Genomic DNA, 26,362 nt, shown 5'->3' with positions numbered 1-26,362 from the left:
AATATGAGGAGGGCCAGTCTAAGTGAAAGGACACATAGGCTACAGCCAGGAAGACCATAGGGCCAGGGCTGCACAAGTCCTTTAGATATTTGGCCACAGTATGCCCCTGATGTCAGAAGTGGAACTACAGAGCTTCTTTGCCCCGCTGGATTTTGATCTTTGGTTCTATTTTTTCCTTTCTCTTCCCCAACTTCTGTCTTTATAAATGGAAGCATTTATTATTTGCATATATTTTATACACACACACAACAAGTGTGTGTGTACACTTGTTGAGTGTGTGTATATGTGATATATATATATATATATATATATATATATATATATATATATATATATATAAAGTTGATTTTGATCTTAACAGCAGCTCACAGCCAAAATTTGCTTTGAGTCTCACACATGACTTTGGACTGGAACATTTGGGCAGTAGTGATGGGATTGTTGAGATTATAGTCCTCTTGGAGATAGATTAAATACCGTTTGCATTATGAGATAAACATGAGCTTTTATGGGCCAAGGACAGAATGTTATGGTTTGGATATGAAGATTTCCCCAAAATCTCCTGTTAGTGCATAAATATTCATATGTGAAATGATCAGATTATGAGAGCTAACCATTTAATCTGATCATAAATAATAAATTGAGTGGATTACTAAGTGATAATTATATAGGTACGGTAAGCATGACAGGAGTAGGTAGGTCACTCCAGGAGAGTCTTGGGAATTTTATATTTTGTTCCTCGCTCCTCTTGTTGTCTGTTTCTTTGCTAACAAGAGGTGAGCAGCTTTCCTCCATCATTCCCTTCTGCCATGATGCTTCACCTCACCTAAAGCTCAGATTAATGGAGTCAGCAAACCATGGACTGAGTTTTTGAAACTCTGAGCCCAAGGTTGTTATTTTGCTCACAGCGATGAAAAGCTAACACAGTAGCATGCCATTAATTAGTTGATCACAAGGACAAGCCACAAATTGAGTGTGGAAGTAAGCACTATATCTGTAGGAGATGAAAGAAAAAAATATATTTATTTTTGATTATAGACCACATCAACACTGGATACACTTCTGGACTCTGTATCCAAAGGATATCCAACTATAGAAAAGGTGAACACTCACATTCAAAACCAACTGAGAATAATCTTTTCTCCTTTATTCCTCTTCTGTCTAATAGAAGCAATTTCCTTGATAATTTGCTTTCCAGTTTGGGAGTTTTTTTCTTGAATTTTAGGTTTGACTGAGTTTGGAGAACTGAATTTCAATGTTGCTTCTTAACCAAATCACAGAGTTTTTTCTTTATTTATGTTTAAATGTCTTCCACTGAAAAATCATCTCAGAGACTTATTTTTAAAAATAAAAGTAGAAAACAATATACCCAGATATAATACGAATGCAAATATTATAATTTGGGTGACCTACATAAGAAAAATATTGCAAAACTCTTAATATAAACAGAACAAGTAAATGTTCATATAGAATAAGAAGAAAAACAATGAATACTTTTTTTTCTTTTAGCACCAGAGATGGAACCCAGGGTGCTTAACCACTGAACCATATCTGCAGCCTATTTTTGTATTCTATTTAGAGACAGTGTTTCACTGAGTTGCTTCAAGCCTCACTATGTTGCTGAGGCTGGCTTTAAATTCATGATCCTCCTTCCTCATCTCCTGAGCCAATGGGATTATAGGCATATGCTGCTGAACACTAAAAATAAATAACTATTTTAAAGTTGGAAAACTAAAGAAAAATTATGAAATAGTGTATTATCTGCCTATCACATTCCTCTATAATATTTTCTCTTAAAAAGTTTGCATAATTTTCAATCACTTCTTCACACAATCTTGTCATATAATTATGTATAAAATAATAGAAATATTATAATTCCCTCCTGTTGGATATCTATGGCTTAGAAAATTACCTTGACATTCACAATTTATTAGTATTGTCTTTATGTAAGATTTGGTAATTTTCGTCAAAATTGGAAAAATTCAACACATATGTTTTATATATGAGCCGTGAAATGTGGGCTTTATTGAATTATATTTGACAGGAAAGAGTATTGGCCCTAATTACAACTTCCCCCCTATTCTCATTTATATGCCTAAAGACTGGACAGATGTTCTGTAGTCTAGTTTTGGTTTCATGGATTTGACTTCTAGCTCTGCTATTTCTGTCATGATCTTGGATGAATCAACATAACATTTTTTTAGAATATTATTTGGTTTGTTTTTATTATGGGTGCTTAGCAATAACTTTAATATTCGAGCACCAATGAAGGAAACAGGCTTCTGATAAAAAAACTCTCCCCATAAAACCTAGAAATGGACTATTTTACTCAAATTTATAAATCATGCATTGGTAAGCTGATATAGTTTCAAAGTTTTGCTCGAAGCTGAATAGCCAGTGTGATGATATTGGAAGGTGGAAAGTTTAAGAGGTGATTAGACTTTTAAAGCTCCACATTCATAGGTGGGTTCAAAAACTTAATAAAATGGGTTTAGGGATGGGGTTCACTTTGCATTCTGTCATGTGATGACATATAAAGAAGTTTTTCTCCAGATGCCAGTTCCATGATCTTGTGCTTCCCAGCTTCCATAACTATGAGCCAATTAATTATTTTCTTTATCAATTACTAACTCTCATGTATTTCGTTATAGCAGCACCAACAGACTAAGACAAAGTCATAACAGTGACTCTGAGGAAGAAGATATTATGAATAAGATCATAATTGAGAAGCAGCTCACTAAATTAACAGAAATGTAATTGCCTTTGATCCCAACTGGTTATGCATGTTATCTTTTCAAACAAATGAACCAGCTGAAAAGGGAGATGTGGGAGTCACTGACCTTTCAGAAACACATGGGCATTATCACACAAAGAAATAGCTACAGCCTTAAGTGTGAGAGTTACCAATGTAAGACTGGGAAACACAAAGATTCTCTCTGGTGGGCATTGAAAAAATACCTACCCCAGGAAGGCAAAAGGGAAGTTGTTGTTTAATAGGTTCAGAGTGTTTAAGTTTGGCACAATGACAAAATTCTGGAGATGGGTTGTACAACAATATGAATGTACTACTTAACACTGCAGGACTGTAAACTTAAGAATGTTTAAGATCATAAATTGTATGCTTTTCCAGAAAGAATATATATATATATATATATTTATATTTATTTTATTTATATATATAAATATATGTGTATATATATATATATATTATATATTTAACCTATATATGTGTGTATGTGTGTGTATATATATATATATATTTGTTTGAAATACTGAATGTGTTTTTAGTCTTACTATAAAGAGAAGTGTGTTTCCCCACTTCATAGGAAATCTACTGTAGCCCTCAGTGGCAGGTCAAAGAATGCGCCTGTTTAGTAGAGAAATTTAATAAATTAAAAAGAAAAGAGTTACAAGCTATCATGAACACTTTTGTGCTCTATACTCAATAGAAGCAATAATTCTTGTAAATTATATAAAATTGTGTACTTGATTTAGTGGTAAATTTAAAGAGAAGGAATAAATAATGCCTCAAGATCCTAGTCTATTCATAAAGAACAACCTGGAAGTTAAGTGTTCATTTTGCCAGAAAACAAAGTTTTAAATATGCAATCACATAGTATTTGCACATTTGAAAACAAAACTAAATATGCATTCATTATTATCTTTTGACTCTGCTCTAATTCGACATTTTCTTTTGTTTTATGCTTCAAAATGTTTCTAGATTAGTGAACGACTTGGTGTTATCAGGTTAGTGTCTCTTTAGAAAGGCTTTGTCAATGGAGACCTGTTCACTCCATCCTCCTGGACACAGCCCAAGGTTTAATTGCAACTAGAGATGCCCAGATAACCACATTTTATCCAAAGGCATTAGTATACATACATAGTCCATCTACATGCCTGCATGAATGACAAACTCTAGGCATTTTCTAACATACTCTTATCCATCTTGTTGATAGATTCGGTGATGCCTATTGGGAGCCACATGCTGAAAATAGCAAAGAAATATATAAATAATCTGTTAGTGTGCTTGAAACTTTATATCTTTGAGATCCTGTTCAAAGCATCTTAACTTACTTTAAATAATTCCAGGTTGAAATAAACAAGGAAAATGAAGAAATGCCATAAAGAACCAAGGATTCAAGTATAATACCCCAATTTCAAAATGTTATTTCTCTTCAATGGGAACAGGTCTAAAGGCTACAGAGTCATAATGACATATTGGGATCAGGAATGATATCCTATATAAATCAGGAAGGAGACAGTAGTTCAAAAATCTGCATACTAGTTGGACATGGTGGTGTACACTTGTGATCCCAGGGAATCAGGAATCTGAGGTAGGAGGATCATAAATTCAAACTGAGATGAGCCTCAGCAGCTTAGCAAGATTATAAGCAATTTATCAAGATTCTGCCTCAAAATAAAAAAATAAAAAGGGCTGGGGTTGACAATGGCAATAGCACAGCCACCTGGCCTAAAGTAAACATCCTTGCCTGGATATTGGTGTGTGTGTGTGTGTGTGTGTGTGTGTGTGTGTGTGTGTGTGAGAGAGAGAGAGAGAGAGAGAGAGAGAGAGAGAGAGGAGAGAGAGAGAGAGAGAGAGAGGTGGGTGGGGGAAGGGGGGTGCAGGGAGAATGAGAGAGAGTCTCAGGTCCTCAAAAAGAAGGCAGTGAGACAGGGATTTGCCTGCTATGCTCAAACTTAACGCCTATTGGAAAGCAAATAAGTTAGAATTGTGCAGAGACAACAGTTTAATTGCAATGCAGTTTCACCAGTGTCTCAGCTCAGCACATGAAGAGTTTGGGAGCTGAATTTTTTTTTTTTTTTTTTTTTTTTTTTTTTTTTTTTTTTAGGAATAAACCAATGGAGGCCAGTAAGTCAGACATTTGTATTTCTGTCTCAGCCAGTTACTCAATGTAAACTTCCTATTGTGCATGCAGATCAACTCTGCTGAGAGTATTTCTCAGAGGAAGGACCTAACTGAAAACTATCACCTGACAACATTCCTATCAATCAAGGAATAAGTGCTTTAATCTGAGGAAGGAGCAAGAGTATCCGGTTGAGGCTGTACTGTGTTCACTGCATAGACAATCACTGACGTTTTTGACAAATAAGTGTCTGAGATGTCCTAAATGACAATAAACCACTTATTTATGTTCATTCCTGCCAATTAGATGCCATCATCATTATGCAAAACTGTACTACTTAATTGTAACTTCAGCATTTATTTCAGGAAAGGCTTCAGCCAGAGAAAATAGAAACTCATCCACAAGAAGCATGAATGGGTTTTTTAAACAATTTCCCAAGAGGAAAAGCAAATGGTGAACAAACCAAAATGAGAATGGCAATAAGATCGGATCTATTCCTTAAGACAATCCCTCTGATCAGTCAAATAATATTCAGAGCATATATTCAAGATATGCAATGAGTATTTTTAATAATGTTATTATAATTTTATAACTTTAATTAATATTTTGTATGTGGCGCTGAGAATAGAACCCTGTGCCTCATACATGCTAGGCAAACACTCTACCACCAAGCTACAACCCCAGTCTCTCAAGGAAAAATTATTGACTAAAAACAGTTTAATCTATATGAAGAAACTATATTCATCTCAGCATCCTTAGGATTTATCACTATTTCCTACATAGAGTGGGCCTTTAAAATATTTATTGCATACAAGATTGACATGATAAAGAATCAGATATTCATAACTGTGTTTTTATTTTGTGCAGTGAATTTGACTGCACATATTATGCATGTCTATTTCAACAGAGAATTTACACTCAGCCAATAATAATTTCCCTTCTTCCAAGGTTTCCATGTCCTCTCCTCTCTAGACTTGGTCTATCCATGGTCAACCGATTCTCACTCACTTCCATATGTTGTCACAAAAGTTCTTTTGTTGGAGTTATCTGCATTATTAGTGTGTTGGTCTTGATGGAAATATGAGACCATTTGAGTTTGTGATGCTTTCCTTGACTTCTACAGGTAAGAGCCTCAGCCTAGGAACCTTCTTTTTCTCCAATTCAGCTGAAGTCCTCTGTTAATTTCTCCATTGCTGCCCTGCTCCTCACTGTCTATTCTACAGGAGAATGGAATAAACTCCATAACACCTGCCTAGATATCACAACCATCTTCGCTGATCGCTCACTGAGTGCTTGTTTGAGGTACAACAAAATGATGGGTCCTGACTTTTCTGGTACCTGTCCATTATTTCAATCTCCAAATAATCTGAATATTCATTAGCCATCTTGCTTGTCCCTCACACCCACATGCCTGGTGTACTGTTATGTAAATATATCACCAGGATAGTTGAACAAATGACAACTCTGCCTATACAGAGACAGGCACAGAGTATTAAATTCCTTCATATAGTCAGCATTCATGCCTTTTATGTATTTCTTTCAAATTTGATAGGAAACTAAGATCATTAAGGTATATTGGCTTTAACGAACCCATATTTACCCTGGAAATAATTATCATGTTAATTGTCGTAGGTTATATTTAATTTGCAACTTTTAAGTTTTCCTAGCTGAAAATGTATAACATTAGGTTCATACTGGAATGTATACCCATGTAAAATTTAAGTATAAGCCATGATGTACCAAACAAAATATGTTTCAAATCAAGCTTATGTTTCACTGTTACTTCCAATATTCTCATTTCTATCTCAAAATTATACTAATTAATTTTAAGTGTATTCATGTGTATATATTCTAATCATTTTTTTCTGTTTAGGAAATTAACAATATGTATACTTTCGAGATTGCTTTTGTTGATGTCTGTTTCTATTTCAAGGATTTTAAAAAATTTATATAGATCCATTAATTGTTGGCAATCTCTAACATACACAAACAAACATACAAATATATTTTTCTATGTGAGGCTGGTTAAGTAAAATGAAATAAAATAGATTCAATATTTTTCATTCAGCTGTAGGAAAGCACTCTACCACTGTTACATTTACAAAAATTCTAATTAATACATATTGATCCATAAAGTCAATATCACTTAAAATATTTAAAAGCAATTTTCTAGAAATCACATTATTTGGTACATTCCATCAGTAAACTCTTGCTATATTGTGTCATTCCAATAGGAAGTCGTGGCATTTCAGTGGCTTACATTTCCCTCTTTTTCTTGGCTCTAAGTTTGATACAACTGTGTTAGTATTTAAAAAAAAATGGATAGAATAAACAAAGTTTATATATGTCTTAGAATTTTCATAGGAATGGGAATGATTAAAGGGAAGTATATATGACAGTCCTGAAAACTTTAACTTGGAAACAGGCCAAATAATTTACATTCATATTCCATTGGTCAAAGAAGGTCAAGTGACCAAGCCTGATGTCATTCATACATGCACGTACCCTCATTCAATAGGAAGCATTGCCTATTATCTGGCCATAGGCAGGGATGGGGAACCATTCAAGAGCTGAGTAACAAATGTCTTGGAATCATTTTCTTAATTTTTTTAAAAAATGTAGAATTCCATGAATCCCTCTATAAGTCAAAAAAAAAAAAAAAAAGAAAGAAAGAAAAAAAGAAAAAAGAAAGAAAAGAAAAAGCCTCAAAGTTAAATATAATCTATTAAATGTTTTGTTTTCAATGTTTTTCTTCAAAACTATTCAAGGTTAGTTCTACAAAAGCCAAAGAAATGATTCAAAGTAATTTAAGATCATTGTAGGAAAACAAATAGGTCTTGTAATTGCCTTCATGAGAAAGCACATTTTTTTTTTCAACTCTCAGTTCTTGAAGTAAAAAATTAAATGACCAGAGAGTGATAGATTATTTGTAGGGCTCTGAAACATTCACTATATGGATTTTCTAAACATTGAGGATGTCAGAGCAGCTCATTTTTCCTTTTCTCTATTAGATAGAAAATGTAGAACTCCTGTGATTTTTGTTTCATCAAATCCTGATGGAAAAAAAAATGTATGTTTGGCTTCTTGGCACAGAAAACCATCCTCTGGACAAAAAAAGTAGAAAGCCTGAAAAAAGGAGAACCCAAATATCTCTACAAAATAATATTAAAGAGTGACAATGTTTGCTTTTTGGGAGAGAAACCTGTACATCAAGAGACTTAATTGGAGAAAAATATCCTTTCCATGCAGGCAGTTTGTGCATTTTCAATAAAGAATCCTAAAAATTGCATTAGGCATTCAAAATTTACATGCCAACAAACAAACAAAAGTCAATTTGTATATTCAGTTACACACTTAGAAGGACTATCCTTTTTCATATTCTCTATTTTTTGTTCCTTTTGCTTTTTGTTGTTGTTGTTGTTGTTTTAAAAGAGAAATAAAATATTTAATTAGTCACTAGGTATATTTCTTATTAAAATACTACCTTAAAACTGAATGTATTTATATTCAGTCTCTGTTATTTCTTTTCTCTTTTCTTATTTATTTTTGTTGTATTTTATAGCATTATTCTATTCCATCGTATTTTCAGTTATCTAATAGATAATTAGTATACCTTATCCTGAAATTCAAAAGGTTGGAAATTATTTTCAAGGAGGCACTTCAGAGGAAATATAGATAGTGTGGGTACAGGAAAGAAAAAGTTACATTCTAAGGAAAGTGATTTATTGTTGATATTCAAATCTAAACTGAACGTGATCAGACTTGAGAAAAATATAGCTGCTATTTTATAAAACACAAGGAGATGATTTGTTTTGATAGCATTCTAAGCTTCTAGAATAACTGGCATGCCTAACCCACACTGTTATTATTTATTCCTCCCTCTTCTTTGTAAATACAGTTTCCTCAATCCATGTAATTCTTCTAAATGGCTGAAAATTTTTAAGTAATAATTCCCTCTTCCATGATAAGCATAAGTATGTGAATAAATAAAATGATGAAATTATATTTCTGGATAAATATAACTAATATTTTAAACTTGCCAAACAGAACAGTGTGGCATGAAGCAATCATCATTATTGTTTTTGGTTATTTATTTAGAACTTGCCTTTCTTGTTTTCCTCAAGCCAATTTTGCTTGCATGTAAAATTTCATGATTGCTTAGTTATTATTATAAAATAATTGTTACATGTGGAAAGGAGTGAAAATGTTTAAAAATAAAGTTGTATTTTGTTATTAATATATTATTACTACTCAATCAATATTCAAGTCATTAGTTAAATTATAATCTATATAGATAAGACCAAGATGACAATTTCTCATTTCCATATATAAGTGGCTAAACACCTATTTTTAAAAACTTGCAATACATTATTATGTTTACTGAAAATAAGAAATTCATTTTAGCATGTATAGCACAACCAATCATCCCAAATTGTAGTGGCTTAAAACAACAACCATTGATCAATCTCCTAATTCTGTAGTTTATTAATATTTTCTTGAATAAGTTGGCGGGGGGGTAGCTGTTGGTTTCTGTGATCTGAGCAGAACTAAGTTCATTTTGTCCAGATTGGGTCATAAGCCAGTGGAGAGCCTGTACAAGGTGCTCTTCTTGGATTGCATCACTGTTCCTCATGTGATTTCTATTCATAATGTCTATCCATAACTATATTACCTCTATCTCTACAGATGTTCACATAGAAGCATTGTGAGAGAACCCAGAGATAGCAAGAGCCTCAACATTCAAGCAGTTACTTGTATCGTGTTTGCCACCATCTTTTGGATATAACTTGCCACATGTCCAAAATAATCTGGGTGTATGGAGACCACTGAAGCCTGGAAGCCGTGACTACCACAACCTACCAGTTACCAAATTTTCATTGCTGCTCAACATTGCAGCTGACCTTTTTATTCCTTTTATTATTCCTTTTATTCTTTTATTACTTCCTTTTTGCTTTCTGTCTTTTAACTTCTGGTTTTCCTACAGTGTTATTTGGCATATTATTTTATCCTTGAATTTGTTTTCTGAGTAAATTTTTATCTCCCCTATGCTTTGATTACTAAAAAAAAAAAAAAAAGTCCACTTTTTTCCCTCTCTCTCTAGTGTACCTTATGTATAGCATTCAGTTCACACTTTATATCAGTGAATGGTTTATTCTGAAGAAAATCTGTATATATGACAAGGGTGCAAACATGACTTTTCCCCAATCAGCATGTAAGAAATAAATCCTGTAACTATCTCCCACTGGGAACCATTAAGCTGCTATAACAGTAGTTCAGAGTCAGCTTTCTCGCCTGTAATATTAAAGATCACCTTCCATTCCCTGAGGAATATCTTAAGTTGGGTACTATCTCTCACCTGGCAACCATAAGTAGCAGCTCTTAGCAAAAATAGTTTAAAAAGCACTCTCTAATATGACCTGTCCTCCTATAACCACATGCACTGCAGTTCTTACCACAAACTGTGTCAACACATAATTAACCCACTAAATGATATGGACAGGAATGAAATATAGTAATAGCCTTAACTTTTTAATAAGACTATACCATATTTCTAAACACTGAAAAAAGTGAGTGATTAAATAAGAAAGCAGTTTCAAACTAAGGCATTTTTTTTCATATAAGCACTGAAAATATTAAGATTTAGAGACATTCTTTAAAAAAATTACTTTCCTGTTTTTATCACCAACAGTTGGTGTCAAATACTAAACACTAAATTTTGACTAGTAAGGCTTTTATATGAATCCCAGGTTACTCTGCCATTAGAGGAACTGTGGGTAAGAAAGAAATAATATTGCTGCCTCATTAATTTTCTTTATTTGTTCCTTCAAATATATAGCTTACTTTAGGAAATAAATGACATCAACATTCTCATAGTATATAGAATTTGTCATCTTCTACTTCAGTTGATTTCCCACAGTGACCAAGATCTCATTGGAGAAAGAATAGCATTGTTTTCCACACTAGTGATGGAAAAATTGGATGTATTTATACAAATAGATGGATTTTGTACTTTTATGTATATTAAAAAGGGCACACACCCAAATATAATACAATATATTACAATAAAACTTCATGAAAAAGTTGGAGAAAATCTTTTGTGACTTTTGGTCAAGAAACAAATCTTTTGATGCAATTATAAAAGCCAAATCATATTAAGAAACAAATAAACTAACAAATGGCAACAAAAAAAGCTTGCACTTCAAAAGACATCAATAATAATAACAGAAGATGCAAGGAAAAACATTCACAAGTAATATTCTTTGTAATTTTAATAACATGGACAGAAACATTAAAATGATAAAACAAACCATAATTTAAAATGAAAAAATATTACAGCCAGGTGTTGTGGTGCATATCTGTAATTTCAGCAACTCAGGAGGCTGAAGCAGGAGAATCACAAATTCAAGTCCAGCCTTAGCACTTTAGCAAGGCTTTTAGCAAGTAAGCAAGACTCTGTCCCAATGTATAACATAAAAAAGGCTGTGGATGTAGCTCAGTGACAAAGCACTCCTGTGTTCAATCCCCAGTACCTAAATTGAATTAAATAAATAAATTGAATTAAAAAGTGAAAAAAAACTCAAATAGACATTTCATGAAAGAGCTAGCTAATAATCATTTAAAAAGATGTTCAACACTCATGAACATAATGACTAACTAGAGGTGACTGGTGTACTTCCAAGAAAAGGGAGTAAAACCACCACCACCACCTGAGTAAAACAACTGCTAATCAAATAGAGTGTTTGGGGTGGAGGACTGCAGTGAAGGGGAATGTGGAAGCATTGAAATGGAGCATGAAGGCTCAGATTGGCCTTATAAAGTAATGAGCTAAACACACAGCATCTGCTATCCTGTCCCTTCAATGAAAATCAGCCCTGAAGTAAAAGGGATATTGCACAGTAGAAAGGGACATTGCACAGTAGGGAAAGTGTACGCAGGAAGCCCTCAGCAGTTTCTAGTAAGGACACAGACACCTGAAGTATTTGTTGATGAAGATTTACAAGATCTGAGTTCAGTTTAATAAGCTTCCAGGAAATCTGTTACTGCAATATCCAAGAGAAAGGACCCATCACATGGTGAGATCCACCTGACCCTGGGCCCCTACTGAATGGTACCATTTTAGAATCTTTCCAATCTAGAACATTATGAAGCAGACAGGCACCTGTGTGGGTGACCTGGTCTTAAGAATCGTTGCACAGACAGCACACACTCACTACAGCCTGTAAAGCTATTAGGTGGCCCCACCTATCATCCCAGGAAACAGGCAGGCAGCTTATAGCAAGGTAGGGTGACTATATACCTCACAGCAGTTTCCTAAATATGTTACAAAGACAAGAAGATAGTTCAAGCTTCCTAACACAAAGAAATGATAAATATTTAAGGTGAAGAAAATGCTTATTACCCTAACTGATAATTACATACTGTGTACAGACATCACATTGCCACACTGTACTCCATAAATATGTGCAATTATTAGATCTGAATTTTAAAAAATTGCAAATGGTGGGAACATACAATATTTAATTAAAAATTACTTTCCTTGAAAAAAGATGCTCAACTGGATTAATCCTTTGATAAGAGCAAATTAAACCATAATAAGACACCATTTTTCCCTGATAGTTATAAAAAACATGACAGTACAATTTGTGAGTTACAAAATCAGAAAATGGGATACTCTTACACAGCAGCTGAGGCTATAATGTGATTTAGGCACTTTACAAATTATGTGAGTTATCTTAAGATAAATAAATCATAATATTGCTATACAAAACAATGATTTAATTTCTCAAAAGAACAAAAATACATGTTCACTAAAAGACTTTGATATGATATAGTATCATTTTTCATAATATCCCCAAAGTGGAAACAATCTAAATTTTTATAAGCTAGTGAATGGATAAGCAAAATATTGTGTATCTAGTCTACAAAAAACTGTATAGCTATAAAAATTGGATGAAATTGTGATACAAAACATGAAGTTTAAAAATTATGCTAATTTAAAGAACCTAGATATAGAATTCATATATTTTTTCCATTTATATTAGAAGACAAAAAGTGGCAAATCTATAGAAATAGACAAATAGCTGCTTAGGGCTAGGGCAGGAATGAGGATTTAATAAATCCAAACTAGCAACAGATATCATCACACTGGGATTATATCATGTTTAACGTTGGATTGTGGTGATCATGGCTCACCAGTATTAAAACTCATTGAATAACATTGAATTATACCTTTAAGATGGATATATTCCATGGTCTATATTTTATATATTAATAGGGTCCTTAGATTAAAGAAAACCTGGCATCATTAGATGTTCTTAGTCTGTAACTCTCAAGCAAATGTGAGATGAAATTGGAATATATGTTGTTGGACAGATGTTAGGTTCAGAGACACATGTTTTTCTCGTCTAGAATCAACCATGGTTCACCATACTATAGATAACAGTATAATCAGAAAAATATTTGCTTATTTTTCATAATGCCAATTTTAGCCTGACTATTCTAACTTCATTAATTATTAAATAATAAATAAATAAATAAATAATAGTACTCCTTTTCTTAATTTTCTCAATTATTTTCTTGCGTATTTCTAGAAAAGTTATATTTTTCTCTGGATTCTATTTTCATTCATTTCACTTCAGTTTTTCTTTGCTTCCTTGGTAATGTCTTTCTTTAATTAAATATATCTTATAGATAAGTAAAACTCTCTTAATAATACTCATGCATGATGCCACTTAGACAGGTTTTTGTCACACAGGACCTGTAATTTTCAGTTAAGCAAAAGGGGAGAAATTTTGCATCCTAAAATTTGTCACCCTTATAATATAGTGATTTCCAGTATGTCTTAAAAAGTTTGCTATAATAATCATTTTTTGTTCCAAATGGAAGGAAATTTGCTTAGCCATTTATCAAAAACTATGCCTATTTTTGGGTGTCCTTGATGCATATGTTGATGTTGAATGAGCTATTTATCACGTGGAACTCCCATACATCTCAGAGGAGAGTAAGTCTGTACATTGCCTTGTCATCATGAAAATCAAGCATGTTTGCTGGAGGACTGGATATGATGTTGTTACAACAAAAAGCCTTGTATTCTATTTGTACTGTAATTTTTAATGCCTTTATTTTGCACTGTTTTATGTTGAGGCACAACTTACCCAACTTTTCCTCCAAGATTTTCTTATTTTCAAAATTAGTCGGTTCTTTAGTATCTGTAGAACATCAGACACAATGCTGAGTGGAAAGTATCACTAAAAATGGGAAATGACCTTCATTTGCCCACTACCTTCATATGTATTTTTTTTAATTTTAAAACTTAACCTTATTCAAGATTTGCTGTTTCTGACATATTTAGACCGAGATCACTTCAGCAATGTTTAATACTATTCTTTTGAGACAGCCTGAATTGGAGAAGCCAATAAAAATATTGACTGCTGAAGACCAAATTGATGTAGTTTTCTTAAGATTTTTTTGGTCCCTGCAACATACATTTGATCTCACACATCAATAGGAAGAAAATCTGGAAAAAACATATGACTTTGGGAATCTAAAAATTTTCATTTTTTTATAATACCTATTAATAAATAGTCATATGAAAATATTTTCCATATTCAGGTTGCTCCATTTTTATGACAGATATTTGATCATAAAACCAACATTGCAATAAGCATCACATAAATAGTTTTATTTTGGATATCATTCGAAAGTGGTAAATACTGAAAACAAATAATGTTGTCAAACCAATTAAAGATCAATGAGTCCAGAAAATGCCTATAGAAAAAGGCAGATAAAAACAATTAAATGTACAAAAGGATATTGAAATGAAATATATTATAGTATTATATTTAAATATAATTTTATTGATACATCAACTTTTAGTTATGATATCAAAGATAGATTATATTGTCATCTAATCATAATCTAGATATATTTTGTTTTAAATTATGAACAATTTATTTTAAAATCAATGTAATATCTATAAGAGAACCATGTGTGATATCATACAAAGTATTGTTTCAAACCAAAGAACCAATTTTTTCAATAAAAATTTAAATCTGTGGACATTTTCCAGAAAAATGATTAAATATATTTTAATTTAGCAATAATATTTCTTATATCAAATGTTACTAAGATGTTACTTAGACTTCTAATTGGATACCAAGCATACTTATTTGTAAGATTTGGTTATAAAATATAATTATTTTAACCTATAGAAAAATAGAAATATAAACTGTCAAATTAAAAATACTCATTTTTATTTATTATTTGTATGCCAAAGATATTAACATGTGTTCTAATGTTTTGATTGTACACTCTAGGATGAGTGAAATCCAATATATTTTTATACCTTTATTTCATAATTAGTTGTGCACTGTTAATCTATTTTTGTTAATATTAGTATCTTTAAGAAAATGTTGAGGTCTAGTGGAACCGTATATCATTGAAAAAAATCTTTTATAATTTAATTTTCTTTGTACAAATAAATACTAAGTCAATTCTTTATTACCTGTACAAGTAATGCTCACTCCAAACTTTTTAGTCAATGGCATCAATATTTCTTTAGTTATTCAAACTTGAAAATGCATATTAACATCTGATGTCTTCCTGTGCTTTACCATCTACAGTTGACCTTTGAATAATTGGTGATTTAGAGCCACCCAACCCTTTTATGTAGAAAATCTGAAATAAATGTTAACTGCCCAAACTTTACTGATAGCTTGCTACCAACTTTACTGTTAACAAAGAGGATTAACATATATTTTATTTTTTATATGTATCATATATACTGAAAAACAAGTGAGAACCTCAAAAGATTATTTACAGTGATTATTATTTACAGTGATCTACAGTTTGTAGAGTGGGGAAATGCTCACACAGAGATGATTAGCATAACGTGGTCTTAACAAGAACCTCTTAACACTAAGCTCAGTAAAATAGCAACATGAGGTGGTTATGAAATTACTCTGTACATACAGTATGTATTGCAGTTAATTTTATGCAGCCATGATTTAATACTGCATTTTTACATTTGTTTACATTGCTCTCAACTGTCAATGGTGACTTGTATTGCCTGCAGGATTTAGAATGTAAGTTTTGATAAATTTTAACTTTTATAAAATATTTGTTAATGTTATGAAAGTAAACAATTAAATAGGCTAATATCTATATGTCTTCTGCATTCCTGATCTTGACTTTTCTTAAATTTTTATTGATATTTCTAGACTGTTCTTAATATTTTTTTTACTTTTCTTAAATTTTTATTGACATTTCTACTTCATCTGTAAGTTTTTTTCAAATTATAGCACATGTCCAGAAAACATCTGCATATCAGTGACTTTCACAGTTCAAGCCCATGTTGTTGAAAGGTCAATTATATATAGAAGAAATCATGGTAACTTACAGTTTTTCGTTTCAAAATTATTTCAGAATCTTACATTTTCATTCATTCCTCATTCATCTTAATCCATGCCCTGCTCTTTGCAGAATGATTATATTTGCTTCATATAATTGTATATTATTTGATCTCCAGTAGAATAAAAAAACAACCTGTCAGTTTAAGAACTAATCTGATTCATGTTGATCTACCACATTTATTAATTTGCCAATACATAATTCCTGAACCTAACCAGCATGCTTTCTAGCATCTTCTATCCTGGTTATGTGCATGTTTCCAACTTTTCAAATCACAACCATTTGTTAGGACCCATTTTGTAGTCATACCTCACCACATTAGGGCATATTTGTATTTTTTATGTTTCCTATGTTTCCCACTTTCTTTTAGTCACTAATACCTAGGGATGTCCTTAAACCATATTTAACCATACTTTGTCCTATATTTTAGAGAGATAGGATAGTAGGTTATAAAGTAAAAGTTGGGATTCTACTAGTTGATGGCAGCTCACTGGCAAAGTAGAAATTTGTATTAGCTGGCATGTTTTCAGGTTAACTCAGTTTGGGCTGCTGTCACTTCAAGAAAAAAGAGAAAGACATAGAAATGAGATCCACCGAGTGTAAGTCCTGACTCTGAATCCTCATACTGATTTCCAGTGTGACCTTCAGAAATGGATATTTCTTTTCTGAGCCTTCAAGTCCTCCATCAATTAAATGCCAATTCAAATATATTCACACCTTTTTGTTGTGACATTTAAATTAGTTAGATTCAGGACAAATATTCATAGTCTTTTAAAATTAATTTTTTCTGTGTAAGGCTGAGCCTCACATGCATTTCTAGTCAGTGAGCACATTAGTAAAATAGGCCTTATGTCTATACTTGTGTACAAACTTGCTGAGCCTGAAGTTCACTGTTTAGTGACAAAGCATCCTACTAGTTACACTTTTTCTTTCAAATGAAACATTTATTTTGTTCCTAATGGAGATATACTTATCACTTTGGGATAAAATGGTGCTTCACTGTAAAAATATTTAAATCTACATACATTAGGGTAGCTATCAACTTCTGAGAAAGGAAGGCCAATTTCTTTAATCCCCAAAGATTATACTGTTCATTATTTCACATTTGCCATTCACTCCTGACACAAAGCAATGGATATTGTTGAATTCAACAGTTGTGTGACTTCAACAATTATTTGTTGAATGGATTATTAAAATACCAGTTAATTCCTAAGAGAAAAGTATTTTTTTTAACAATCAATAGTTTTTAACCAGCACTGAAATCAAGAACTAAAAGATGCTATATCCGGGGATTTAATATACACACGACAATACATAAATAAGCATTAGAGGTGAATGTTGACAAAAATGAGCCCAGGAGTTCAGCTGCCATAGATTACTATGCAGTGACCACTAAATATTTATGTTCTCTCTGCTGTCATTTTTCCATTTGTAAAATGAAGAAAATAGTAGCACCACCTTTATATGTGCTGTGAAAATATAAGTGGAATATTTTACACCATGCCTGACACCTAGTAAGTGCTCAGAAAACATTAACCCACTTATTATTAGTAAAGGATGTCATAGTGTTTTATTGTTATTGGTACTGGATGACTAGCCAAATCCCTGTTTTCTGCTCTGTGCTCTAGCAGTAGATTCTATTCAGTTTCTGGAATCCTTAGCTCATCCTGATAATCTGTATATTCTGCCTCAGTCTGAATTTCCAAATATTTAACATCTGCATTCCATGAATTTATCTTCTCTTTCTGCCACTTCTTCTTGACATAAATGCTATTCTGGAATTCTAGATGAAAACTTACACAATTTGGACTTTCTGATTTTTCTTGAATCTTGAAGGAACAGATGCTTATGATTGTGATTGTCTATGTTACTGATGGTAAATTCCTGAAGTGAGCACTGGCTCATTGTCTTCTGCCTTCAGGCTTCTTTTATATTGAAATAGGTGGTAGGACTCACTGTGCCTACACTGTGTGTGTGTGTGTGTGTGTGTGTGTGTGTGTGTGTAGCAGTTGCATCTCTGAGTGGGACTCCAGGCCAATTAGAGGGGAGGGCTTCCAGTTTTGTGCTTGGGAAATTCTGGGAGGTATTCTGTACAGATCTCCAGAAATCCTGGTATTACTTATGCATATTATTGACAGTGACCACCATAATTAAGCCCCTTTAAACTGACTATGGAGATCATCTGGTACATAAATATAGTCACATGAGTCTTTGTTTTATCCTCTGCTTTAGGAAGCCAGGAAAATATGGAAAATTTTCAAGATCAAAAAAACACAGAGCACTCTGATTCTTTCTATCTCTCTTATATATATCTATGAATAATAAATTACTTTTAATTATTCTTATGCATTTTTTTCTTCTTTTTTTTGCTTTAAATTATTCCTACTTATGAATAAACACAACATACAAAATTGTAGACCTAAGAGGAAGAAATCTTTACCCTAGACATGCAGACCACCTGATGGGTAACTTCTTTTCCTTATTTAGGGTCAGAAGATTTTATGGTAGATGGTATTATTTTTCAAAAGAATTGCTGGTCTTACCCATGGCTTGCTCTCTGTAGGAAAGTTGCACATCTCTCTCACATTGACATTAGTCTTAGCAATGTACTGACTGCTTTCTTTGGCCAAGGAATTATAAAGAGAACTGATTTTAGTCACTTCTAAAGGAAAGTTACTGTTGCTCTTCAGAGAATCTCCTGGTTTCTATGGCTCATTTGCCTCCCATTTCTATGAAGTCAGAAATGCTCCACAAGCCTGAGTGGGTATTGGAATAAACAAATAGTGAATCAAAGCTACAGTTGTCCAATAATATATGTGTTGAGGACACAAACTCATTATGAGGCTGCCACAAATGTTTAAGGAGGAAGCATGAAAGCCTGAGTTGAAACAATTGCAATGGTGGTAAGTACAGGATAAAATGAGGCTTTAAATTGCATTTAGAACATCAAAGTGATGGAACTTTTTGACTCATTGGATACAAGCTTATCGGTGAAAATGCTTGAGTCCTGGTCCATAGTACATCACAGCTTTGTGTTGAATTTTCATTTATTTACTATTCTTCTGTCTCTTCTTTGCCAACAGAAAACTTTAACATCTTCTTCGTTAAAGATATTTTATAAACAGCCTTCCGGGGACTACCAAGTTGTAAAGAATTCAGTTTTACTCTCTTAGCATTAATGATCTAATTTAAAATATAAATTTCTGTTGGACATGATGGTGCACACCTGTAATCCCAGCAGCTCAGGAGGCTGAGGCAGGAGAATTGAGAGTTCAAAGCCAGTCTCAGTAACTCAGGAAGGTCCTTAGCAACTTAGCAACATCCTGTCAAAAATAATAAAAAAAATAAAGATAAAAAAGTTTGGGGATATGGCTCAGTGATTAAGTTCCCCTCTGAGTTCAGTCTCTGATACTGAAGGAAAAAAAGAAAAAAAGATTTCTTATCTTTCAAGTCATTCCTTTCTGAATGAGACTCTACTGGCTTATTACTTTTTCCCCAAAATTAAAAATCATGTTTGCATTTCCAGGCCAGTGTCTTGTCCCAGGAAATGCCTTTGCTTCATCACTTTTTCTTACTTCCACTTAATTCTAACCCGCTTTAGTCGGGAAGATGAGTTTCCAGAGTAGCAATGAAGTGTCTCCAAATCTCCATGGCTAACAAATAAAAACTCTAGAAATATTCTAATGTCCTCTTCATTCAATAACCCAAGCTGACAGAAGTGCACATAAGCTTATTCGTTCTTCAGTATTCTCCTTGGAAATGACAATGTCTCTTCCCATTTCTATTTCAGAGCAAATCAGATACCAAATCAAGACTTGAGAAGAAAAACACAACTCCCAGAGGAAGCAGCAAAAATCTGTAAAAATGCACACACATTCCCCAATGTAATTTACAATATTATCATTTAAAGTCTATTTTCAAATTCACTGATTTTATTAATTAATCCCATCTTGTTCATCTCATCTTTACATGTTCTTTTTTTCTAAACTCTTGCCATTTACACAAATTATATTGTAAATCTTATAATGCCATGGGCAACAATCAACCATTTTCTTAAAGGGTCACATGGCAAATATTTTAACCTTTCAGTTAAAGGTCCTTTTTAAAACTACCTATTTGAGTTGAGTAGTTGGCAAAAGCAACCATCAATAACATAAAACAGGAATGAGTTTGTTTTTCAATAAAACTTTATTTTAAAAAAGTGGGTGACTGGGGTGGGGATGTGGCTCAAGCGGTAGCATGCTCGCCTGGCATCTGTGCGACCCGGGTTCAATCCTCAGCACCACATACAAACAAAGATGTTGTGCCGCCGAGAACTAAAAAATAAAATATTTTTAAAAAAATTCTCTCTCTCTCTCTCTCTCTCTCTCTCTCTCTCTCTCTCTCTCTCTCTCCCTCTCTCTTTCTCTCTTTAAAAAAAAAAAGTGGGTGACCAGTTTTCTGTGGTAGTTTGAAGACCCATTCCTAGAGCCAAAATTTGCAAACTTCAATGTGCACCACATTCATGTGGTGGAATATGGAAAAATAAGTTATTGTGTACTACTTTTAAAGTGGCTTAGTGAACTCTGCTTTCATTCTGAGAACTATACACTGTGAACCCTTGACCTACAGAGCCCTATCAATGTTATTTGCTATCAACAAATGAAAGTAAGTAAATGAATGCTTTTTAATATGCAGTTGAGGAAAAACCATGTTTATGATTCAATCAGCATATTGCTGTTTTTAAAAAATCCTAGTGATTATACTTAGGTAGACACTCCCCTGAATAAAATTTTATTGGCTACATGAACAAGTTACAATAAAGTTAGCACTCACCTTTTTATAGTGACACAGAATACTGAGCTGTAAATATTACATTTTCCCATGCTTCCTTCACATGATGGACAGGTACCAAAATTGTTTTGTTTGTAAAGTCTCCCTAAGCTATTTTAACTTGTCATGATACACAAAACTTGGCTACACCAAATACATCAACCTATTTGTATTACTTCAGTGGAACAAAAGGATTTCAGAAAGACATATTAATTTTATTCTTATTCAACAATGACATTGAAAAGCCATTACTATTTGTGCAGTTGTTTGAGCTTCCAGTTCTACTCATTTTTATACATAGTTTTACAAACTACATTGAGAAACTGCACTCTTGAGATTCTGGACTGACTTAGATGAAATGATTTTCTCAAATATTGCTGAATTTTTTATATATAAATGACAAATTGACAGAATCTTGAATAAAAAAATAAATGACTTTTGTTGAACGTGTTTAAGCAAATTTTTATTCAGTATATAACACTTTAATAGTGAAATGGTAAGAAAGTATCATGAATAAAGCATGCATTGTGATTTGAGACATTTAGAAGAATTGGTGCAATTGTTTTCCACAGTGATATTCTTCATTATAATATTTTGTCACCACTAAAATATCCTATGAAGTTTCAAGTAACACTAATAAATTCCCTCAGAAGCAACTCAAAAATCTTATAATATGTAAATGGAACCAAATTAAAACAGATAAAGATGGGCAACTTGGTGCAGGCCTGTAATTCCAGAGGCTTGGAGGCTGAGGCAGGAGGGTCTCAAATTCAAAACCAAACCAACAACTTAGTGTCCCTAAGCAATTAGTGAAATTCTGTCTCAAAATAAAAATTAAAAAAAAAATCAAATTTCATTTTCCAGTACCGAGAGAGAGAGAGAGAGAGAGAGAGAGAGAGAGAGAGATATCTCAGACTTTATATATATTGTCTGAAGAATTTTTAATCTTGAACAGGATATGGACAAAGTTAGATAAGCCATAAAACAGTGAGTGGCTTCAAAGAAATTGACCAATTAAGAGCTGACACTTGTTTAGAGGGTGATTAAGAATGAGAAAAACTGGAGGCAAATAAACTTAATTGTCTTGTTCCAAAAAAAGAAAAGAATTAAAATAAATACTTAAGTGAAGACAAAAGCCCAGGCTTTTTGCCTCCTGGTTGAGAGTTCTTTTATCTTCAATAGGCCTAGAGCTCTTAAAAACCAGAGCTTTGGGTGCCAACTCAGGTGCCAGCACTTTCTCAGAGTTCAGGATCCTCAGCCACTGCTAAGCTCTCAAGAGTCTTCCTGGAGGCCTGGAGTCTTGGATTTATTCAAAGCATTCTCCAATGAACGCTAGGGGGAAAAGAGAACAAACAAGATACGTTTCAGATATAGGATTCAATTACTTTTCACAACTGGGTGATGTGTCAAAGGCACGCTGTGTTTTGTTTTGAGGGAGGGGAGATGACAGGGAAGGAATCCTCGGCTCTCATTGGCCCGCCGCTTGCCGCTGCAGCTAAGCTCCAGCCGCTGGGCGAGCATTATTGATCTGAAGGGTAAATGTGGAGGGAGCCACAGACCCGGGTCCAAACGTTTCTGAGAAGAGAGGCAGCCTCTTCCAGGAAGAAAGTGGTGTCTACTGGCTGCTCGGACTGGAGAACCTTCTGCGAGTGAAAAGGGACAAAAATGCAAAGCAGCATGCTGCTACAGTGATTCAGAAGAGCAAGCGAGCGAAGGGTCTCACCTTCGGTGCGAGGCTGGGTTGTTGCATCCTGCTGCTGCCGTTTCTGCTGCTGTTCCCGCAGCTGCTGTTTCTGCCATCAGGTAAGGCTTCTTTTTATTTCACTGGATTTGCATCGTGTATGATCGCTTCAGGCTACATGCACGGAAAATCATACATGATTAATAAAGTGATGCTTAGCGTACTTAGAAGCTGAAGGAGGCTGCCCAGAGATCTGGCATCTGAATCTGGAGCTGGTGCGTGGTTTTGCTTTGGGAAACTTCAATAAGTTCTAAACAAGTCTCTAGTCTTCAGAGCCAGAGGTTGCATTAAAAAGGTAGGGAGAAAAATGTTTTAACCACTAGTGCACCTTAGGATGGCTAAATTTTCATATGAAAAGTAGGTATGATGTTCAACTACATGTTCAACTGATTATTTCAGAAACAATTTCAGTGATATCTGATTTGTACAGCACAACTATTGATGTTTTAATTTCAAACAGTCCCCTCTCATACACTTCTCCACAGACATGGAAAAATTAAACATTATTCTTCATTAAAAATTGCAACTGTAAAACAATTTAAAACTACATATGAAGAAGGCATGCCTGTCAGGGCATAGCCCTTTGAGTTTTCTTTTATAAAACTAATTTGGGACAAGTGAAAGATGCAGATTACTAGATTTGCTATGAGTTACATAATGTGCATTTCAAAATGATCTTAGATTCTTAATCACTTGATGATGCTATTAAAAAGTAGGAAGTTTGTATGATAGAGAACATGTAGCAATTCATTTTTCAAGTGACCTCAGGATTTTGTTAATATTTTCTTTTTTTAGCACCATTATTTGTTTTGCATTATTTTTTACATTGGGATCACAGTGGCTTCAGAACCTCTGTACTTTAGGGTGTTTGATGCCTCTTTATAGACACATTTCTCTGTACTCTCTGGAGAGGCAACTGACATACTTTTGGCTGATTTTGTAGTCATTTCATGATTTTCAATTTCTTATCAGGTATTTCGAAGCTCATTCATACACTGCTCAGCAAGAAAATTACCTTAAATGCTGGGGGAGCAGTTTAAATGGACTATATTACAAATGTATATTTACAGTTTTAAAGAAAACTACATATGAACAACACATGAAAACTCTAATCATGCCAAGTCAGGAATAGCTTAATTGATCTTTACAGCACACTTGATTAGTTGTATAATTTTTCAAATAATATCCAGATGCATAGCCCTCCAGACAGATCCTCATCTTTTAATAGCATCAATTATTAATCAAATTATCCCAAGTAATTTAAAATATTTTAATTTATTTTTCAATGTTATTTCTAGAAATGAATTTAACTGAAAAGGTTTGTTATAAATACTTCCACTATTGCAACAGAATGTCTCTTTGGAATTGAAAGGTATGTGGCTGTTCTTCTCAAGCCAAAAGCAGTTCAGTGACAACTGTTTTGGAGTGCTCAAGTACACAGGCACTTACGAATCAGGAGTTTCCCTTTAAATAATTAGCACATCTATTTACTTAGCACCAAGATTTAGGGGCTATTTCTCTACCTGCTATGGAAACTTGTGAAGTAAAAAATATTTTTATGTTAACTTGAAATTCCAACTTTGGAATATAACTTAGTTTCTTTTAATTAATAACACTTATTGATCAACTTCTAAGATTGAGCTACCATTAAGCCAATCCCTGACACACTTGTGAAAATCCTGCTGTACATTTTATTTCCTGTTTTGTTTTACAAATCTGTAGTTGCTGTATTCTTAACTTGTACTGCGGTGTACCATTTCTAAGCAGTAGGGGGAAGTTTTCCAGCCAGGCTGTTTTCCTACTCGACCTCAGTCCTTCCACTGATCTGCTTAGTGATATGATCCTTTTAGATAATTCACCCAAAAAGAAAGAACTGAATTATTGTCAAGGGAGAATGTAATTTATTCCACCTGTAGGATGATGTGTATTAAGTTCTTAGCAAATATAGTGCTTAGTTTATGGGGGAAAATCCCTGTTAAAGCTTCACATGCCATACTTGCATTTCAATATGATTGCATCCTTTAAGAAAAGAACACAAAGCTCCTTAAATTGAGCATTATTTTTTTGCATCTCCTAGTTCAGCAAACCATATTTCATGTAATAGTCGTTAATGCAGGTTGAAATCAATCAAACCTTCAGTGTTTTGTGGTTGATAAGAATCTATGACACTGTTACTTCTTGAAATGCTTTCTGATGAACTGAATCACTCTTACTGATCAAAGAAAAACTGCAAATTTTCTGCCTAAATTGTTTTTACCTGAAATTTGAAATATTAGTGTGTTTCTGCACCTATGTCACATTACATGTCATATTATTAAATCTATTCAACAGTTATGATTGGATGATGCACCAAGCTATGGTTCTCTTCAGAAGTGAACCATGTTTTCATGTAAAAATTAAAAATCGAAGGAATCTTATGATAAAATGACCTACTAGCAGGCTCTGTTGTTAATGTCTTCATTCTTCCAAAGGAAAAGTATGATTACTAATGTCTTATTAAAGGCATGATACTACTCTGTTTGTCTTCTAACAAATTATTGCTGTTTTAAAAGTAATTATTTCCTGCATCATCATATCATCACTACCTCACCACTAGATAACATTTAACTTACAACATATAACCAATTAATGATCCTATTTATATTGAACTCTGAGTGAAAAATATTTTACCCAACCTGTGAATAAATACTGAGATTAATTTTTATGATTAAACTTAATTCATAATGAGAAAAAAGAAAATAAATTTAATCATTATGTAAGGAATGAAAATTGAAGCTTTTTACTGGGAACTTTCTTTTTATTTTACTAATACATAATAATTGAACAATTTACACTGGTATAGCTTTTAAAAGCATTTTAACTCTTGGATATAAAGCTATTGCACTTTTTTTTTTCAAATTGCTATGATAAAAGAGTGATATATCATTACCAAACTTTAAAAGGAAAGTGTGTGTGTGTGTGTGTGTGTGTGTGTGTGTGTGTTATAATGCTGGCTGTGTTGAATGTCTATAGTGGGTATTCAAAGTTATGTTTTAAGTACCTTATGATAAGACGATGAATAATATGGATCAAGTAATTTTGTTTAAATGACTAAGTGAAAGTTTTGATTTGGAAAATTGAAAAAAGGATAAATTCCACATAATAGTTTTTTTTTTTATTTTTGTGAGATCCTGAATGAATGTTCTAAGATGTGAATTATTCATTTATTTAATAAGTATCATTTCATTTTATAAGCACCTGTTACACTATTCAAAAAGACGTGCATAGAGTTTCATAAATATAGCTTTATTAGGATTTGTATTACTCTATTGTATTACAACTCATGGTTTGAAGGAATAAATTAAATATTCTGTGTATTTCTGTCATTTTTTTAACATTGGTTTAATTCATGACACTTACTATATAAATATCTAACTTTCTATAAATGGATTTATATTACCTTAAATATAGAGGTGTGGCACTTGAACAATGTAAATTATTCTTACATTGTACATATGATGCCTATATTTATAAAAACTCTTGTGAGAGAAATTAGAGC

The sequence above is a fragment of the Callospermophilus lateralis genome, chromosome 5 (genome assembly GCF_048772815.1).
Source record: "Callospermophilus lateralis isolate mCalLat2 chromosome 5, mCalLat2.hap1, whole genome shotgun sequence".
NCBI lineage: Eukaryota > Metazoa > Chordata > Mammalia > Rodentia > Sciuridae > Callospermophilus > Callospermophilus lateralis.
This window is presented reverse-complemented; position numbering follows the sequence as displayed.